Below are 20,517 nucleotides of genomic sequence, written 5' to 3' on the forward strand. Positions count from 1 at the left end.
ACTTTACTTTATCAACCCGGGGTTCATACAAACTTGGAGGTGATAGTGTTGTATACACAAGTAAATGTTATGGGTTCGCTCTTTGTCACTGTTAAGCTGGTGATAGACCACTAATTTTTTTCAAGCCAGACTTCTATTGATTCAGAAGAAGCTTGATTACCAATGAGGAAAAGAGAAATCTACACTAAAAGAAACCGTGTCTATTATAGTAAGGAAAAATATTGAAATCAAATGCTTAAACACACCGTTCTTCTAATTAATTTCTAAGAGGCTTTGCTTCAAAATAATTCTAAGTTAACATGTATGCAATCATATTTTCCTAGGCATGTAAATTAAAACATCAAACGTTCTACTAGTGTGCATGTAAATGAACAAAATAACTTTGTTTTTCTTTTTGTCTTTTTTGTGTGAAAGTGTGTTATAGACATTTTTGGGCACTGCAACCCCAATCATAAATGTCCATAAACCAAGGGCTCTTAAGTCCCTAAAAGTGTTTTTCCAACCCCTAAAAGAACAAGGTCAGCTGATTACATCATCTCCCAGAAGTTCTCCACGAAAAACTACTCAGAACTGGTCAAAACTGGACCATCTCACCTGCTCCATGGTCAAAGTGCGTTGCATCCCACCTAAATGCACACGGGAGGTGTGATGCATACTGAAAAGCCCTTCTATGGGGTGCGATTGGCGAGAGTGGACAAATGGCAGGGTCAATCTGCAAGGTGGAGGATCATGGAATCTTCCAGAAACTTCTCCTGTGACACTTGCCTCTCTGCATTCGCCCAGGGATGAGTAAGAGATCATCAATCTCCAAGTGGAATCAAGAACTATCAGAGAGAGGACACTAATCAAATCTCAGAAGCTGACTCACCCCCCTTGCAAACATCTATATATGGATCCCCCATCCCAGAGATCCAGAGGCTGGAATTTTGTATCTTGTAAGGAAGTGTTGTTGGTTTCTTGGTGCAACATCATAGTGTTGGGTGATCTAAGCTTTTCATGAGGTGAAGAAGGGCTTTCTTGCTGAGAGTATGACGCTGGGTCAGAACAATTGGTTGTAATCCTCTTTGCTATTCTTGATTATTAATAAAGCTATTCAAGTTTTCCTCCACATTCTTGTATGATTGATGATATATGCATTTGTGTGGTCAATATATATTTGGTCCTATATTGTTTATGATAGTAGGTCTCTGTTCTCGGATAGTATTATGCTGCTTTGATTCCACAGGTGCTCTTTGAAGCTGGGTAGACGAGGAAGCGAGTGGCAAAGATCTATCAGAAGGGAGAGGAATCAAGCAAGGAACCAAGCGCAAGACAGAGGTTGGTCTCCTTTATTCCCCTCTTATCTACTTCTCATAAAGGAAAACGAAAGTGGTTTTAGTTTGTTTGTTTCTAAGGTAGCTACCAGCCTTAGTGGGACTAGCAGCTCTGTGTAGACACTAGATTTCCCGATAACAAAATGGCGACTCCGCTTGGGAGCGAATAGATTGTTTGTTTGTCTATATTTGTTTACTTTATAAACTTACAGACGGAGCCTGAAGTCAAGCCAGCTAGCCTTCGAACTGCATTTTCTATGCAAGTGAAAAGTAGATCAATGCTGCTTCAGTCTATCTCTAGGTTTTTTTATGAACTGAACAATCGATTTACAAGCTCTCTAATTGCCCTTGTGGTGGCTCTAGTAACCTCCTTAGATCTACCCCTGTGATTTATTTACTGATTACCACTTGCTCGCCTAAATCCCTGAACTGTGCTGCAAACTATGATCAAGAACTAGATCAAAAGTCTCGCACTGTACCATCGCACCCTCTCTTCAAGAATATCAGTATGCATCACACTTCCCGTGTGCTGTAGGTGGGATGCATACTAGAATCCCTGTGTAACAGGTGCGCTGATAAAAAAAGGGCTAATTTTGCCTCCAGAGTTTGGTTTTTTCACCCTTTTCAGCTCTATTCAGGAGTTTTGTTGTCTGTAGTCAGTATACCTCTGTTGGAAACCCCCTTCCTTGCCATTATTTTGCCTCCATTGTGCAAAGAACTGTAAATGTTTTTATATATTGTGAGCCATTTTTAATTCTCTTTTACAAAGAAGTGGCGTAATTGAACTGTTGTTTCTTGATTTGAAAGTGTCGCAAGTGTCGTTTTCAGTCATAGAAGAGAATCTGATTGTTCTTGATAGTCGATTACACTGTTACTCTTGTATTTGATTTGAATTAATAGTTTTTCAAGTGTCGAAAGCAAGTTTTGAATTCCAAATCGCAAAGTGTCGTCATTGTCTTCATTTTGTCTTGAAAAGAAACTTGTTCGTAATGTCGCTTTGAAAAATAATTCAGATTTGCACTTAGCTTTCTTTTTATCATTCACACATTAAGAAGGCTGAAAACAAATACATGCATGTGCATTTGCATTTAGACTGTTTGTTGGTTTGATTTAGGACAGTGCATATAGTGTGTGCTCTCTGCTCTATGTTGAAATAATATCGTCTCTCTTTCCTTAGTAGCTAGGATTTTCATTGCAAAAAGAAGATTAAACGATTGTTTATCATCTTAGATTGCATTTTAGGAATTGTATATCTACATCACGCGGTGAACCTGAAAGGAAAATTTCTTAAGCAAGATCAACTGTAAAATAAATCTAATGAATCTAAAAATGCTTTGGAACCTAACACACAACATTTAGAAGTCTAGGCTAGAGACATATTTCGGCGTTGTAAAGCCTGGTAATTGTTGTTTTCATTGCTGGTTGGGTGATTCCTCCACTTTGAGACGATAAGTGCTAGTATGGATTTGTGCTCCCACGTACCGTTGAGTATATATTGGGAGACCACAATAGGCTTTATCCTTTATCCATAGAAAGCCGTGGTTGCTGCCCTATCAATCACAATGCACTGAACATATCATTCGGGAAGATTGACTGCCGTACCGTAAAAAGTATTCTGCAGTTTTGCGATTGGTTTGGTAATCCCTCTGTCTAGATTTCCAAAGTAGTCTCTTTCATTCCTTTTCGGACTCCTTAAAGGAAAAGGTCCATCTGAGCACTTGTCACTTCAAGCTCATTAAAAATCAAAGGCAACTAGAGTCATATTTTGTTTTTTCTCGACTCTTAAAAATTGAAAAAGCAAGTTGTGTCAAAGCATCTAAAATTCATTTAATTTGGAAACATATTTCCCCTTGATTTTTTGTTGATTGAGTAATCCACAATCATGGAAGAAAGTCAATTGAAACCCCATTGTTCGTGGAGGTTTACGAGTCAACTGTCTTTGTCTCTAGAATCAAAACTATTACGGACAAAGCGAACTCGTTTAACCGGTTCCAAATCCCCTGGTAAAGTTAGAACAAGTGTTCCAACACCATCGGAGACTCCGGTTACTCCAAACATTTTTGGTATCCCTGCCTTTACAAAAGAAGTTCCGTAGCCACCAAAGGACAGTAGAGTTGATCCTAGTTTGAAGGTAAACACTTGTATTACTGAACCAGCTCCATCTACAGCTGATTTGGAAAGTGTTATTCCCCAAACCTCTGTCACTGCAGATTCTATACCTTCTCCGGCACCAGAAATATTTTACAGACCTGATGGTCTACCTCTTCTACCTGGTCTGATTGTTATAGAAGAGATTGTGGAGGATCCTCCATCTAGTACTCCATCGCAATTTGGAGTCGGGATCACCCTATATCCTTCTTCATCAGAAATTAGTCTACCGTTATCGGAAGCTCCTGTAGAATCGCTAGGAAATCTTTTGGATAGACTAGAAATGTCTGAACAACCGTCGACATCTAGGACTGTGTCATCCGACACAGCAACGGCGGAACTTCCTGCTGTTACTCCAACAATGTTCGCCGGCATCCCATCTGTCCCAACTAGCTCTCAATCACTAGATGGGGCCCACTCAGGGGCTATTTCGACAGTATGGTCCGTTACCGTTTGTTCATCCGGAATAATATCCGGGAACTCTTATGTTGAGTCTCAGCAAATTGATCCTTTACGGTGTCAATTTGGGCAGTCCGATCCTCAAGGACAAACCATTCCTTTGAGTACTGGATTACCGCCTTATGGGGGGAAATATACCCTTTCATTGTCTCCTCCGGGAGGACAACCATACGAGAGTTCACAACAAAATTCAAGTTATGCTGGAATTACATCTAGCGGTTGGGTGCCAATACTACCTCAACAACCAAGAGTTGTATACTCGATGCAACAATGTTTACCTATGTCAAATATACCAACTACGCTGGCTATTGTGACGATGTCGCAAGTACAAGCGTTGCCTGTTGTATGCCAACCTCAGGTTTCTCAGGTTGTAATGCAACAGCCTCTTGTCCCTGCGACTCAACCACAATCGCCAACTAGTGGAATGACACAGGCCCAAATGGGTACAATTACCCCTCATCTTGGTCAAACAGCCAGTATTGGACAACAACATATGGCTTCACAACCATGGATGGTGCAATATCAACAACCGCAATTCCAACAAGTTTACCAAGGATCTGAGCAACAAATATTTGCAAATAATGGGCAGCCGTATTTTCAAAACGGTCAAAATCAACCATTCTATAATGGTTATGCCCATCAACCTTATCAAAATTACCAGTATCAAATGCATTGTGCTGGTATGCAAAGACCAACTGCCCAAGCAATTCCATCTTATCCTGGGTATATTTTTCCAAACCTGAATCAACAGGTACCCTTCGTGGCGACTTTAGAGTTATCGAATCTAAATCGGCTAACGAACAATCCAATTGCTTACGCCCCTTGGTGGCCAGCGATTCTGCATAAACTTCCGTCAGATATTCCTAAATTTAATGGGAATCCGGGTGAAGATCCGTCGAATCATGTGATGACATTTCATCTGTGGTGTTCATCAAACACCCTAAATGATGATTCGATTAGGCTTCACCTTTTTCAGAGAACGTTAACTGGTCCGGTAGCAAAATGGTATATTGAATTACGTAGAGCTTCGTTTGATAACTTCAGTACCCTAGCCACAACCTTTTTAACCCATTTTCAGTTACCCATAAGGTACGAAACGGGAACAGAACTTCTTACCAATTTCAAACAAACGACGACCACTCACATATCCGATCATATTCATGAGTGGCGACGTCGCCATAGAATGGTAAAAACGTATATTCCTGATCAGCTTTTAGCCGAATGGTTTATTAAGTCATTGTTACCTTCCATTATAGAAGATGTGGCAAAGGGGGGAGTCGTCACTGAAGAGCAAGTTATTGCTCATGCGCAATATTTAGACTTGATTTATACTCAGTCTGGCACGCTCTACGATAAAATCCCTGACGCTCCCAGGCCAGAATTTTCTGTTCCTCCTCCTCCTAAATCAAACAATGACTCTCATGCCGGCGATGGCGTGATTGGTACGACAGACACGAAATCAACAAAGGCTACATCTAAAAAGGCCCGTAAGATTTCTAGTCAAAATGCAAAAGAAGAACTTCTCGCCTCGGAAGTAAATGCCGTCTCAACTGACAGAGGCAAAGAAACCAAGAAACCAGGAGGTAAGAAGAAAAACAAAGGGAAGAAGAAGAAACAGGAGGAGTCATCACCTGAAAAATATTCTACAAACCCTTCTGGAGATAAGAAACCAAATCGTCCATGTCTGATATGTGATGAGGATCATTGGACAAAAGAGTGTCCATATAAAGCTGAGCTTAGAAAATTCTTCAAGAATTCGAAAACCTCGGCGGTATTAACTGATCCGTTTCCAAATCCAGGAACAAATCTGGTTTCCAATGATAATGCTTCCCTGTCCCAAGTGCTGATGTTGTCGGTTTTGAAACAAAAAAATGATGCTTTGATAACGACAAGGAATAAAGATTACGGGAATCCATAGCTGTCGAACAACAAGGATAAAGATCAACCTAGTAGTTCGACAACAACTTCTACAGAAGTTGCGCTGCCCATCATTCCAGAGCTGACAATAAAACCATCAAAGGGAGTAGTACACAAGTTGACATTTAATCCGCGTGCCAGAGCAGCACAACATTATAATATAGTGGAAGATCTGGCCCAATCGCCATCCTCTATGTCGACACTTGAGGTACTGCAAAATTACCCCTCCCAAAGGCAGGCTTTATTATCATCAATAGGTGGGATTGACCCAAAGGATTCTAATCTTGTTTCCTTTAATCACAAAGGATATGACCGTCAGTTACCAGCTCAACTAGCTTTCCTCATTCAAGTGAAAGCCCTCAACAAAACTGTTCATCGAACAATTATTGATGAGGGGGCATCTACATGTATTATGTCGATGAGTTGCTGGAAAACTTTAGGATCTCCAACCTTGTCACAATCTTTGATGACATTAATAGCATTTGATGGACGAACCTATACCCCATATGGGATTTTAAGTAACTTGCAAGTTGAACTGGGGGGGGAAACGGTAGAAATAGATGTTGAAGTAATCGACGGAAACCTCGATTACAACATCCTACTGGGAAGGCCCTGGATATATGCTATGGCTGCGGTTGTGTCGACCTACTTTAGGAAGATTGCATTTCGCTTTCAGGAAGGAATTACAATCGTCGACCAACAAACATTTCTCCCCAATAGTTCCCAAGTTATGGGAAGCATTTCGATGATCCATGGAAGCCCCCATTCGCTTCAAAATATCAGAGTAGGCCTACTAAAAGACCCTATATTAATGGGGAATTTTGCCCTCCCGCCTCCAATCAATCTGGCGGAAGTGGCAACAGTAGGAACCTGCAATATGATATCTTCTATTCAAAAGATCTCAGAAAACGATATTAACATGGATCATCTGCAGGTATTGCCTCCAAGCCCAATAAAAATATTGTAGCAATCAATGTTTTTGGCATGGGAGGCAGACCCGAATCAACGCTCATCAAGCGTTTGGATAGATAGGTCTAAGGAATATGGCACCCCTTCAGATCCTTGGTCGCAAGTGCATTACATCGACGAAGGAATTGTTGAGTCAATGATAATTGACGGGGCACCATGGGAAAATTACCACCATCGTTCCCATCTTCCGGATTGTCAAGAAGATACTTCTGATGACCTTCATCATCCTTCAGTTTTTGATTTCCTATCGAATACTGTAAACACGGTGGATTCCGAGCGAAACTTGTCCAATATTGAAGAGACTATCGCCATAAATATCTCGACCAAAACAGATGTTGTAGAGAATATTTATGTTGGAAAATGTTGTTCTCCTTCATAACTGGAAATATATAACGCTCTTTTTCGCGAATTCAGAGATGTCTTTGCTTGGTCGTATGATGAAATGCCATGCATTGACTCGAGTATAGTTGAACAAGAAATAAAGATGTATCCAGATGTCAAACCAGTACGACAACGGCTACGGCAGGTGCACCCCAAGAAAGTCGCTGCCATCAAGGCAGAAGTTGAAAAACTTCTCCATGCTGGATTTATTTACCCGGTTCCTCTAACCAATTGGGTATCGAACATTGTTCCTGTAATGAAAAAACAAGGAAAGATTAGAGTGTGTGTCGATTATAGGGATGTAAATCAAGCTTGTCCCAAAGACAACTACCCTACACCCTTTATTGACCAGATAATTGATGAATGCGCCGGATGTGAAATCTTTTCATTTATGGATGGATTCTCCGGGTATAATCGAATAAATATCCGCCCATAGGACCAGTCAAAGACTGCATTTATTTGTCCATGGGGCACATTTTCATATCGCAAGTTACCCTTTGGTTTAAAGAACGCAATTTCAACATTTCAGAGGGCAATGAATTATGCCTTCCATGACATCAAAAACATCGTTCAACCATATCTCGACGATCTTCCGGCTCATTCGCGAAAGCGGACCGATCATCCACAGCATTTAAGAGCAATATTTCTACGTTGCCGACACTACAAGATACGACTCAATCCACACAAATGTGTGTTCTGTGTTAGTTCTGGTTGTTTACTTGGCTTTGTAGTCTCAAAAGACGGGATTCATCTCGACCATGTAAGTTTCAGGCAATCATAAATTTGCCTCCACCTTCAAATTTTCTTCAGATTCAGAAACTCCAAGGGAAAGCAAACTTTCTGAGGAGGTTCATTCCAAATTACGCTGAACTTGCTAAAGGTTATACGCGTATATTGAAAAAAGAAGTACCCTTCGTCTGGGATCAGGTCGCGCAAGCTTCCTTTGATGCTTTAAAGGAATCCCTAATGAAAGCATCATTAATGTATGCTCCTGATTATCAAAAAGACTTTAACCTGTATCTCGCTACAGCAGATACAACCATTGCAATGGTTTTAGTACAAGAAGACAATAGAATTGAACATCCTATATATTATTTGAGTAGAAACTTAAATGATACAGAAAGAAAATATTCCTATGTTGAAAAGTTGGCTCTCGCAGCTGTTCAAGCGATACAGAGATTTCGACACTATGTCCTCTTTCGAAAAACTACCATTTTATCAGATTGAAACCCCATGACTTATATATTGTCGCGGAAGTTGCTGGGGGGAAAATATTCAAAATGGATAACAATTCTTCAAGAGTTTGATCTCGAATTTGTAAAATCCAAATCGAATAAATCCCTGGTATTCGCGGAATTACTATGTGATCTCCCATTGTCGTCCAACAATGAAACATCCGAAGAAACCATCGTGGATGAACCTTTGTTTCTGATATCTTCAAGCAATCCGTGGTATGGAGATATAATCATCTATCTCCAAACCCAAAAATATAGGTCTAATACATCTCGCTCGGAACAAAAACGTATTCGATACCAATCAAAAGACTACATGATCGTCGGTGATACACTTTACCGTCGTGGTGTCGATACAGTTCTGAGGAGGTGCCTCACCCATGAGGAGGCCGAAAAAGTCCTAAATGATTGCCATTCAAGCGCGTGTGGGGGGCATCAATCTGGCTACACTACAGCGCAAAAATTTTTACGAGTAGGATACTTCTGGCCAGCAATGTTCAAAGATTGCTTAACCGCAATCAAAAGTTGCCATGCATGTCAAATTTTCGATAGCAAAACTAGAAGACCACCCACACCCCTGCAGCCAATAGTTGTTGTTGGGCCATTTGCCAAATGGGGCATATATTTTATGACATGTAATCCCACCTCGACCAGGGGGCATGGGTATATCATAGTCGCGGTAGACTATTTTACCAAATGGGCCGAGGCGATGCCTACATTAAACAACACCGGCGAAACAACTGCCCTTTTCTTTTTCAATCATGTAGTCGTCAGATTTGGCGTTCCACAGGCCATAGTCATAGATCATGGATCACATTTTCTCAATCACATGATGGTTGAATTGGCTGCCAAATTGGGGTTGTCCCACGACAACTCTACTCCATACTACCCGCAAGCCAATGGACAAGTTGAAGCAATCAACAAAGTCCTGAAGCGGATGCTGCAAAGGATGATTGGAGTCCACAAAAGGAGTTGGCACCTGATCCTGTACTCAGCCTTGTGGGCATACCAAAAATCGGTAAGGAATGCAACCAGGTTTACACCCTTTCAACTGGTGTATGGCCTAGAAGCAATCTTACCAGTTCAGTGTGAGATCTTGTCCCTCAAACTCACAGTCGACCTTCTCCCCGGAACTTCAGAAGAGGAGGCTCGTTTCTTGGAACTAATCCAATTGGATGAAACCTGTCGTGATGTTGTTTTGGCTAACAAAGCCCATAAGAAACGAGTCAAGGCGCAGTTCGACAAAAATGTCAAGCCCCGTGTCTTCTCAGAAGGTGACTTGGTCTTACTTTATGACCAAGAATCCGATAAACTGGGAGCAGGAAAATTCAAGTCTTTGTGGATGGGCCCCTATATTGTTAAACATGTATTAGCAAAATGGGCCTACTAGTTAGTGGATTATGATGGGATTCCACTGGCGCAACCCCGTAATGGGTTGTACCTTAAGCGTTACTACGCATGATTCAGTATAGTAACCCCTATGCCTTTGTTACATTTTTGTTTTCTCTAAGGGTAATTGTTTTGGTCAAGTAATCCATTTTTTACATTTGTTGCAGATGTCGAACCTATTGGAATCTTTTGTTGGATATGCCGATGGAGCGAGTCGTAGTTCGCGGAACCTATCTTCTGCGGCCTGGGCCATTTTTGATCTGAGCGGTGAGTTAGTAAGTTTTAGAGGGGTATGTATTGGTCAGTCAACAAATAATATCGTTGAATATAGCGCATTGATAGAACTCCTCTCTAATGCCATCTCACATGGCATACGCCGACTTGTCGTCAGGCTAGACTCACAACTCATCATACTACAACTCACTGGTATCTACTCCGTCTGAAATCCAGCTATCTATCGCATGTTCCTAAGGGTCAAGATTTTGGAAAGGCAATTTGATTTTATTCAATATCAGCATATTTCTAGAAGCTTAAACACATTAACAGATTCATTGGCAAATTATGTGTTAGATATACATTTGCAACATTTATAAAAAGAAGCATTTCATCAGTATTTGCATCAAGATCATGTAACTTAACCAAAATAAAGCTCCGAAAATCAAAAATATATATATAACTATTTATGGTTTACACATAATGTTCTGTAACCAAGACAAAAATTGGTCAGATGACCCAAAAATCAAAACGCTAGGGGGCACCCTAGTCTAATGATGCTGGTGATAACAAGTCACCGCCTGAGCAATCATGCGTAAAAGCCTAGTCCATCGACTCGGCATGCCAGTAGTATGTCGCTGCAACCTCAGAGGCAGCTCGTCAGTCCTCATATCCGGAATACCAAGAGTGAGGCCTTCGACCTAATCCTGTAATGCTGAAAGAGTCTCGGCCACATCAAGGTCGTGAAGGATAGCCCTTCCCACAACCTCTCCTGCTGGAGCAGCAGCTGGCACTCTCAGGCGTACTACTGGCCGAACTGGTCCAACATCTGCATGAGCACATGAGTTTTGATTAGTCCTGATAGAAGAAAGCATAAGAACATTATAAAAGAAACGATAGACAGAGATACGGTCAGATAATTTACCGATGACACCCCACTGCTCGCCAGCCGGCAGTACCAAATCCGGATCACCCCGAAAATCCGTACCAGCATATGGATACTCGGAAAAAACCATCTCCTGACGGTTGAACCACTCGAAGAAGGTATCAGAAAAGGAAACCTGGTACTGACCAGCATGTCTAGCCATAAGGTCGACCCATCTCTGCATCCATGGCTTAGTCGGTGGAGGTAAACCAAGTGAAACATACTGCGGCTGCATCAGCGGGATCTTTTCCAAGGCAAAAGCGATCAAAATAGAACCATATCCAAAGTTCTTCAATCTTCCATTTTTCACCTTGGTCAGTTGTTCTTTCATCATAGAAAGTACTACATCACACCAGTTGAACACCTTTGGTTCAAGGCATTCTAAGGCATACTGCATATAAGACCTGTTGGCCACATGAAGAGTTGCACTACCAGCTAGTCTAGCAAAAGTGAACAGAATGGTCCTCAAGGACCTATCAGTGAAATCTCAGATATTGATCTTGCATCCTTACTCGGCTGAGATCCCTCTCTACAATACCTGCGAATGTAATCTCTCACGGATTCGCCCCCATGGGCCGAACCTGATAATGAGATAGGGGCACCCCACCTCGATAAGCTGGTTAAAAAATAGATGTCCACGACAGTCAAGGGGATGGAATTACCCCTAATCTGGAACACCTGGGTGGTAGGATCCCATGCATCGAGAAAATATTGCAACAATTTGATTTGCTACCTCATGCCAGAGATGCAGAGAAACTTGAACAGGCCACAGTTCCGCAGTGCATTTACCATAATCGGATCATGTAAAGCAAGCATGTCCTCTTCTTCAGGCTCACGTTCTTGCCATGTAACAGGCATTTTTCTCCAATGAATCTCTGAAAACAAACAAGAGGAGAGTCAGGATCCTGATTTGGTGAAAAATAGGAAAAAAATTCCATGAAAAACTGTGCACAAATTTCCCTACTTGCGCCCATCCCACCCCTAGCAGTGTTCTGGGTGGGATGCATGATGACTGGCCAATGGCCAAGCCAGCATGCATCGCACCTTTCGATATAGAAGAGGTACAACGGAGCCAGGGTGAGTTTTTCAAACCCCAGAGGCTCATAAAAACCAGAAAACATGCTCAGAATTCAAAAAGGAAAGAATGAAACTCAAGAGCTCAGGTTTAGCTCCTACTTGGTCTAGACGGCGCCAAGAATCGTCCACAGAATCTCCCGGAATTAGCTGGTGAAAATCAAGGGGAAAACACCTCCAAAGCTCCAACAAACCAAAGTTCAAATGAAATGGTAAAATGAGAGGTAAAAACCACTTTTAAATTACTTTTCACGTAATTCAAGTAAAATATTAGTGTTTTGACTCATTTTACAAACATATATTGTTCGTTTCTAACTAGTTTGATGAAGCAATTGAGCAGGTAGTACAACATTTGAAGGAACAAAAGTTGTCAATGGTAAAATCAAGATAATCAATGACCATTATATTGAGCAGTTTTAACGCGGAATTCAAGCTCGTTAAAAAATAAACATAAGCAATGAGCAACCGTTCCCCCAGAGTTTAAGCTCATTGAAAAATGAACCAATTTCCAGTAAATAACCATCTTGAATGCATTATCATCAGCCTTTGAAGCCTTGGTCGTGTTCTCATCATCAGTTCCACTCTGTATTGGCTGATCATTCACCTCCATTTGATTGTTTACCCTTTTTGAGGAATGACTGCGAAGAGTGATCCTGTTAGCCATCCTTGTGACACTACTGTGATTGGAAAATTCCAAACCTTACTTGGAATTAGTTGCTACCCGAATTTATCACTCGTTCCTCAAAAAACAAGTCTCCTTTAAGCTCTTTTCATCTGACTCGTAAAATATGAAAATATTGTCGAGAAATTGGCCTCTCCAGCTCGTTAAAGTGACCGGAAGTGCTATCCCTCCTTTAGATTTTAATCTTTTTGGACCCGAGGGATTATTACACAAAAATATCGAGCGCTTATTTTGTTCGGCTCGTTAAAATTACCGAAAATTCATCCCTTTTGTATTATTTTATACTTTTTCGGACTTAAGGGATTATATGACGAAAAAGGATTGTTGGAGTTTCCTTTACGTCCCTTTTCAGACTCTCTAAAATTGAAAAGGATCGAGTTATCTTTGTCATTAAACTCGTTAAAACCGAATAGCGACAAACTTGTCCATACAGACAAGAACAAGTTTCACTATCGCTAGGCTCGTTAAAAAATAGTGATGGGTTTTCCCGAAGGGAAAATTATAGAACAAGCATATGTTATCCTCCTCAAGCTTGACAAAAATAAAGAGGTACTGGTCAGAAATGACTGGGGAAAAATTGGGAAGAAAAATTGAAGAAACTTTATTGGTAGTAAGTCACTCTTGAACATGACACTTTCACTCCGCATCCGAGTCAGGTTGGGTTGTTCCGTTCACTGGTCATATCACCATTGGTCCATCACACCATCCATATTTGGGGTTAACGCTACCAATCCATCATGTCAGTGTCGCCGATATGTTCAAGAGAAGTCGCTCAGAGAATTCACCTGTGTCTCATCCACTGCAATACATTTACTCTCCATTCTTTCATGACCACCACCTTGAACCTTATGTCATCAAATCGTTTTCACCTCCATTAAAATCATTTGCTTCGTTCCGTGTCATTGATGTGGGATTCACTAAGGCCCTCTTATGATGGATCGCTTCTTGTCGACATCAGCTCATTATCCAGGAAGTCAATCTAGAAACAACCCTTTCAGTACTTTGAAGCTTGCATGCCTCAATGGCAAGTTTCTCACTTCCGGGGACATGTTTACATCAATGGCCTTCGAACGAAAGATTTTGCATGGTGTTCGACAACAAGTCCCTTATTCACACCACGTGAATTGTACTGTAGTACCTTAAGGGTCATCATCATTATCGGTGATTCCTCTCGCGCCTGTTAACAACTTACATCATTGGCTGGTAATCAGGCGATGTCTTTCCATGTTCGACTCCAGAACATCTCTCACATGGATCAACTTGTACTTTGAGTGAAGATCGAATGAGATTGAAGACCCCAGATCTAGTTTCATCCATCCGGGCTATGATATATATTCAGGAAAATAAAGACATCAAATGTACATCATTGCTGCACAGATAATCATCCAATCCAAGGGATGATGGCTCTACCAGAATCATCAGTCTACACACAGACGCTTGTCTGTCTTATGTACATGAGAATGAATTTATAAAGCTAAGCATGGGAATGCCCGCCTCAGCTAGATCATGAAATTGTTATGAAGATAATTTGTTGTAATGTATCTTATTACAGATCGCCTTCCAGCTCGAAAAAACTTCAGATCCTCATGATAAATCATTTCACCCGACATCAAAAGATTAACGACCTCATGCTTTAGGGGGCAACTGTTATAGACATTTTTGGGCACTGCAACCCCAATCATAAATGTCCATAAACCAAGGGCTCTTAAGTCCCTAAAAGTGTTGTTCCAACCCCTAAAAGAACAAGGTCAGCTGATTACATCATCTCCCAGAAGTTCTCCATGAAAAACTACTCAGAACTGGTCAAAATTGGACCATCTCACCTGCTCCATGGTCAAAGTGCGCTGCATCCCACCTAAATTCACACGAGAGGTGCGATGCATACTGAAAATCCCTTCTATGGGGTGCGATGGGCGAGAGTAGACAAATGGCAGGGTCAATCTGCAAGGTGGAGGATCATGGAATCTTCCAGAAACTTCTCATGTGCCACTTGCCTCTCTGCATTCACCCAGGGATGAGTAAGAGATCATCAATCTCCAAGTGGAATCAAGAACTATCAGAGAGATGACACTAATCAAATCTTAGAAGCTGACTCACCCCCCTTGCAAACATCTATATATGGATCCCTCATCCCAGAGATCCAGAGGTTGGAATTTTGTATCTTGTAAGGAAGTGCTACTAGTTTCTTGATGCAACATCATAGTGCTGGGTGATCTAAGCTTTTCATGAGGTGAAGAAGGGCTTTCTTGCTGAGAGGATGATGTTGGGTCAGAACAATTGGTTGTAATCCTCTTTGCTATTCTTGATTATTAATAAAGCTATTCAATTTTTCCTCCACATTCTTGTATGATTGATGATATATGCATTTGTGTGGTCAATATATATCTGGTCCTATATTGTTTATGATAGTAGGTCTCTGTTCTCGGATAGTATTATGCTGCTTTGATTCCACAGGTGCTCTTTGAAGCTGGGTAGACGAGGAAGCGAGTGGCAAAGATCTATCAGAAGGGAGAGGAATCAAGCAAGGAACCAAGCGCAAGACAGAGGTTGGTCTCCTTTATTCCCCTCTTATCTACTTCTCATAAAGGAAAACGAAAGTGGTTTTAGTTTATTTGTTTCTAAGGTAGCTACCAGCCTTAGTGGGACTAGCAGCTCTGCATAGACACTAGACTTCCTGATATCAAAGTGTGAAAGCTAACTTCCTTTGGTTATATGGTAGGTGGCTTAAGGATGAGGGTGAATGGTCAAAAGGCTTGGGAGGGAAGTAGGTGCCCTTTTCTAGCTTCCTAGGGGATTTTTCCACAATTCGGCCTCAAAACAGGCCACTACAGGTCAACCTACAGGATGTCCTAATGCGTCCTACAGGATGTCTTGAATTCCTACAAGATCCCCTGTATTCCTACAGGATACAGCCAAGAGAAAAAGGAGGGGTTTGGAAGGTGATTTAAGGCTTAGGGAAGGTGGTTGGTGGACGGAATGAGGCAAGGGAGTGCCTAGGCCCATTGCAAAGCTCAAAACCAGAGTTGTGAGATGGTTGGATTTGCTCAACAAGCTTGAAGAAGTATTTTTATGGAATGATGAATTTGATGAGGGATTTAGTGAAAGAAGGTGATAATCATGGATGGATGAAGTTGGGATGAGATTTCTAATCATGAAATCTCTCTATACTTCTAAAACTCCTACACTGAATCAATCGTTGACATTTATCCATAACTCATGTACGTGAGAAGGATTTCAATTAACTAAGTAAAACAAACTTTCATGAGATATTTGCCTCTTTCATGCATGGAAAAACTTGAAGAATTATATGAAACCTTGATGAGATATAATGTAATGCTAAAGATAGAATAAATGGCAATCAAATCCTATTATTGCAAACTAATAAAATGTTGGCCTAAGTAACAGAAAACCCTAAATTCCAAGAGAAATCAAAATTATGTCTTTTTGGGGTTGCATAGGGGTTCCTTCCTCAAACCATGATCCGGGAGTAGTGAGGCCAAATCCACCTATCGATAGCTTTTTGATATTCCTTTATCTCTTCTAAGCTACTTCTGAAGTAAGGCACAAATGGAAGAAAACTAATCAAACCACAAATACTTGTAATGAAATAATGCTAAATACAATTCAACCATTAATCTATGAAATCAAATAAGCATACGAATACAAGAAGAGGAGCCTTTGCTGCTAGGGTTGGGCCCTAACCCAAGAGCTTCAACCCTCTGAGTCAACTCAGTGTTGGGTGAAGTAAATGCTCATTCTCATTATCAAAATAGAAAATTAGATCACAAGGTCTTCCACAAGTCTTGAACTCGAAAATGACTAGTGTTTTTATAGCAAAAATCCGAATCCTAATGAGGCTCTAGGCATCCTTATTTATGCAACTGAAGTCTCCAATGACTTCCTTAAATCTAGGGAGGCTCAGCTCCCAAAATCGAGATAAATTGGCTCCTTAAATATCACTGGCTCAGCTGCCTTTTGATCTCCATGACTTGGTTGCTTCAAGCTTGTAACTCCAAGCTAGTGTGATTAATGGAGGAATATTTGAATGAGTGAGGAGTAAAAGAGGAGGATCTATCTCCTACAATCTCTACTCCTTGTCTCATTCGAGTTTCAGCCCTTAGTTAGCCAAAATTTCAATGATTTTCTCTCAAAAACTTGCAACCAATGCACATTAGTCCACTAGGCATAATACCTCACTTTGACTCATCTTGTTAAGCAAAATACAATCAAAGCATGTAAAAAATTATCAGAAGAGTTGATTTGAATAAGCTAGGAGGTGTATTAAGTTCCATATAGTTACCTAATGATGAGGCTCATCAGATTGGCTGAGTGAAGTCTCTCTTCAGCCAATCACCCCCGTGCCATATTCCAAGCATGAATGTGCGACTCATAGAACACATCAAAAACACCAATCAATGTGGATTCCACCAGATTTCTCCACCTACACCGCGAGGAATTTGAGTGCCTCCTAGTCTCTCAGGCTTTATCGTGCATCCACAGTCTGATCCAAGGATCACTAGGCCCTACACTGACACATACTCTCCAGGATTTACCATGCATTCCATCCCATAATGACTAGGCCCAACGGAGATAAAATCCACCTCTTGGCTTTACCATATATCCTGCCATTCATGGGCAAGGATTCCTAGGCCCACCAAGGCACACAATTTGGCTTTACTGCAACCCAAAGTCTAGTTTAGGGGTTACTAGGCCAGTGGCATCATGCATCCTCAGTGTGGTTCAGGGACCACTACCACCATGTGTTTGTAAATTTAGAGATCCACCCCACTCAGCTTCGAATCCAATCGGCCATACCCCACAAACCACATGAGAGAATCCATCTCATCAAAGCTATCAGGAAATGGCAAGGCTAGGCTGAAAATATTATCACACCTGTAATGAATCTTGGTGTAGCTGCTTGATCCTGCCCTTCCCTACTTGATCTTTGCTTCCTCTTGCCTTCTTTTCCTTTCTTGCTCCAATGCCAAAGTTCTCCAAGAAAACTCTAAGTATCCAAGAGTATGAGAGAGAGAGAATAATGAGAGAGCTCCAAAGCTAAACTGACCAAGTCCTGCCCACTGATCCTCAAAAGCCTTTTTATTAATGAGGCCTCTATTTTCTTCATTTTCCATTATTTTCCTTCAATTTCCTCCTCACATGCAACATGTGACCTTTCACCTTCCTTTTCTCCTAATTTCCATTATTTTCATAAATAAATGTGCCAAAATACCTTTTTTCCTCTTTAATGCCTTAGCCATTGCCTTTTCCAATTTCCTTATCCATAAAAAACCAAATGGACACACTCTAGGATGTCCTGCCCACCATTCGGCTTGGAATACATGTCCCATCCTCTGTGGTATTTATATATTTTTTACATGGAATTTTCACTAGGGCTGTTATAGAACCCTCCCCCTTGGGGGAACACCGTCCTCAGTGTTTAATGAAACCTATAACCAACATGACTGCTGGAAAAAAAACATACTGCCAATGGAGCTTTATAAGGCAGCTCGTTGCAATATTTACAATGAAACATCTGCTCAAAATCAAAACATCATGACAACATGACAACATACTACATACTGGAGCTTTATAACATAGCTCGTTACGGTATTTCCAATAACCACATATACACCTATACTCATATGCACATTTTCTCAACCAGAAAATAAAAGAATACAATGCTTGTATCAATCAACAAGGGAATCTATAAGTTCACACCTCCACCCTCAAAGTAATACCAGGATTCACCTCCTTCCGGAAGTCCAGAATCCACTACAAAGTTAAATCCACATCCAATGTCCAGCGCTATAATCCTACACCACTTGTCCTCTCAGTGAATAGTTACTAGCTCATTGTTCCAGGGCGCACTCCCAAAGTGCATCTAATTTCATCTAGCAATGCTAATGACCAAAATAAATCCATCTGTGACCTTCCCTTCTCTGCTACACAGTCCCTCAGGAATTCAGCCACCCCTTCCATGCAGTCACTCACCTTCCAAGTTCCATTGGCACCCACATCCTGGGCAGTCCATCCCTTGGCAAGGCTTCCTCGCATTGGAAGATACAAAAGCCAAGGAATATACTTTCCTCAACCCATCATACCAGTCATAGAATTCTCATGGAAAACAATGGACACTATTGGGTACTAATGTCCCACAATGGCCTTGTTCCTGAAGTGCTTTACCAGCATATAGCTACATGTTCCAATTTCTTTTGTTGTTGCTGCTAATTCTTGTAGTTGATTTCAACTACCCAACTGGGCATGCTCATGAATTCATATACCAAGCACACAACTTCCATTATATTTAAAATAAATTCACATCACACTTCATTGGTAGCTCGTCAATAAGGTACATTTGCAATCTTGTTCACTTCCTGTCACAACAAATCAAACTAGCATATTTGACCAAAACATGTATAAAAATATCACATCAGGTTAGCTCAAAACAAAGCCATCATAGATCAAAATCATAATTCACAAGTAACAATCATAAACCAGAATCATAGATCATAAATCATAATCATAATTCACATGTAATCATCATATACTAGAATCATAAATCACATGCATAATAAAACTAAAATACAATATTGATACCTATCCTTCATCAATCCTTAATTTTGCCTTCGTTCTTTTGTATAAACACCAAATTGGTTGCCACACCCAGAAAACACCTAGTGCCTTCTCCTCGACTAGGTTCACATATGCATAGTGTGCATCACACACATACAACCACACCTGACACACAAGACCATACAATTCATGCACCTACACCTGACGTACAATGCATACACCTACAACTAGTGTACAACACAGTGCATCCATCTATACCTGATGTGCAATACCACCCAATCATGTACCTACACAGAGTACAACACAATGAGTACACATGTCGCAATACCACGACTACATGATTCACATACATAATACCACATGCCCTCAACACAGCATGTATGACATGCACACAATACCACACGTGCACCAGTAGCATATGTACAACATGTACACAGTACCACCGGTACATCACACCACCTACAAAATGTATGCACAACATCACATGTACACAACACCACCTGCACAACATGTACACAATTCCACATGTACACCACATCACTTGTAAAACATGTACATAATACCACATGTACACAATACCACACACACGACATGTACGCAAACCACATGTACACAACAACACATGCAAGACATGTACATAGCACCATCTACACATAATGCCACTTGTACAACATGTACACAACACCACATTCACACAACACCACTCATACAATCATGCACACCACACCATATGTACATAGCACCACATGTAAAACATGCACGCAACACCACTTATACATAGTATTGCATTCCCAACATGTGCATAGCATCATTTATACATAGCACTGCATATCCAACATGCATAGAGTACCATATGCACACACATCGCATATATGTCATGAAGACAGTACAATATGTATATAACACCCCATATGAAATATTCACACAACCCTATTTGTACCATCTTGTACATAACATTGCATAAATAACATGTACACATGCTATGTATACACAACACCACAAGTGCACACATCATAGATGCATCATGTACAAAATATACAACGTATGCACAATGATAGTACCACACATCCAAAACCACACTATCCTTACCAAGAAACCTTGCTTCCAGTGTCTTATTCATGCTTATCCTCGCATGCCATAGACCACACTACTTTCACTTTGCTGATGTATCCTTCAACATTACCTGTCATACATAAACATAGGCATAATACAAGTATACAATACCAAATCATATCCACATGA

The sequence above is a fragment of the Pinus tabuliformis genome, chromosome 4_1 (assembly GCF_031772625.1).
Source record: "Pinus tabuliformis cultivar Carrire ecotype Pingquan chromosome 4_1, CPIR1, whole genome shotgun sequence".
Taxonomy (NCBI): Eukaryota; Viridiplantae; Streptophyta; class Pinopsida; order Pinales; family Pinaceae; genus Pinus; species Pinus tabuliformis.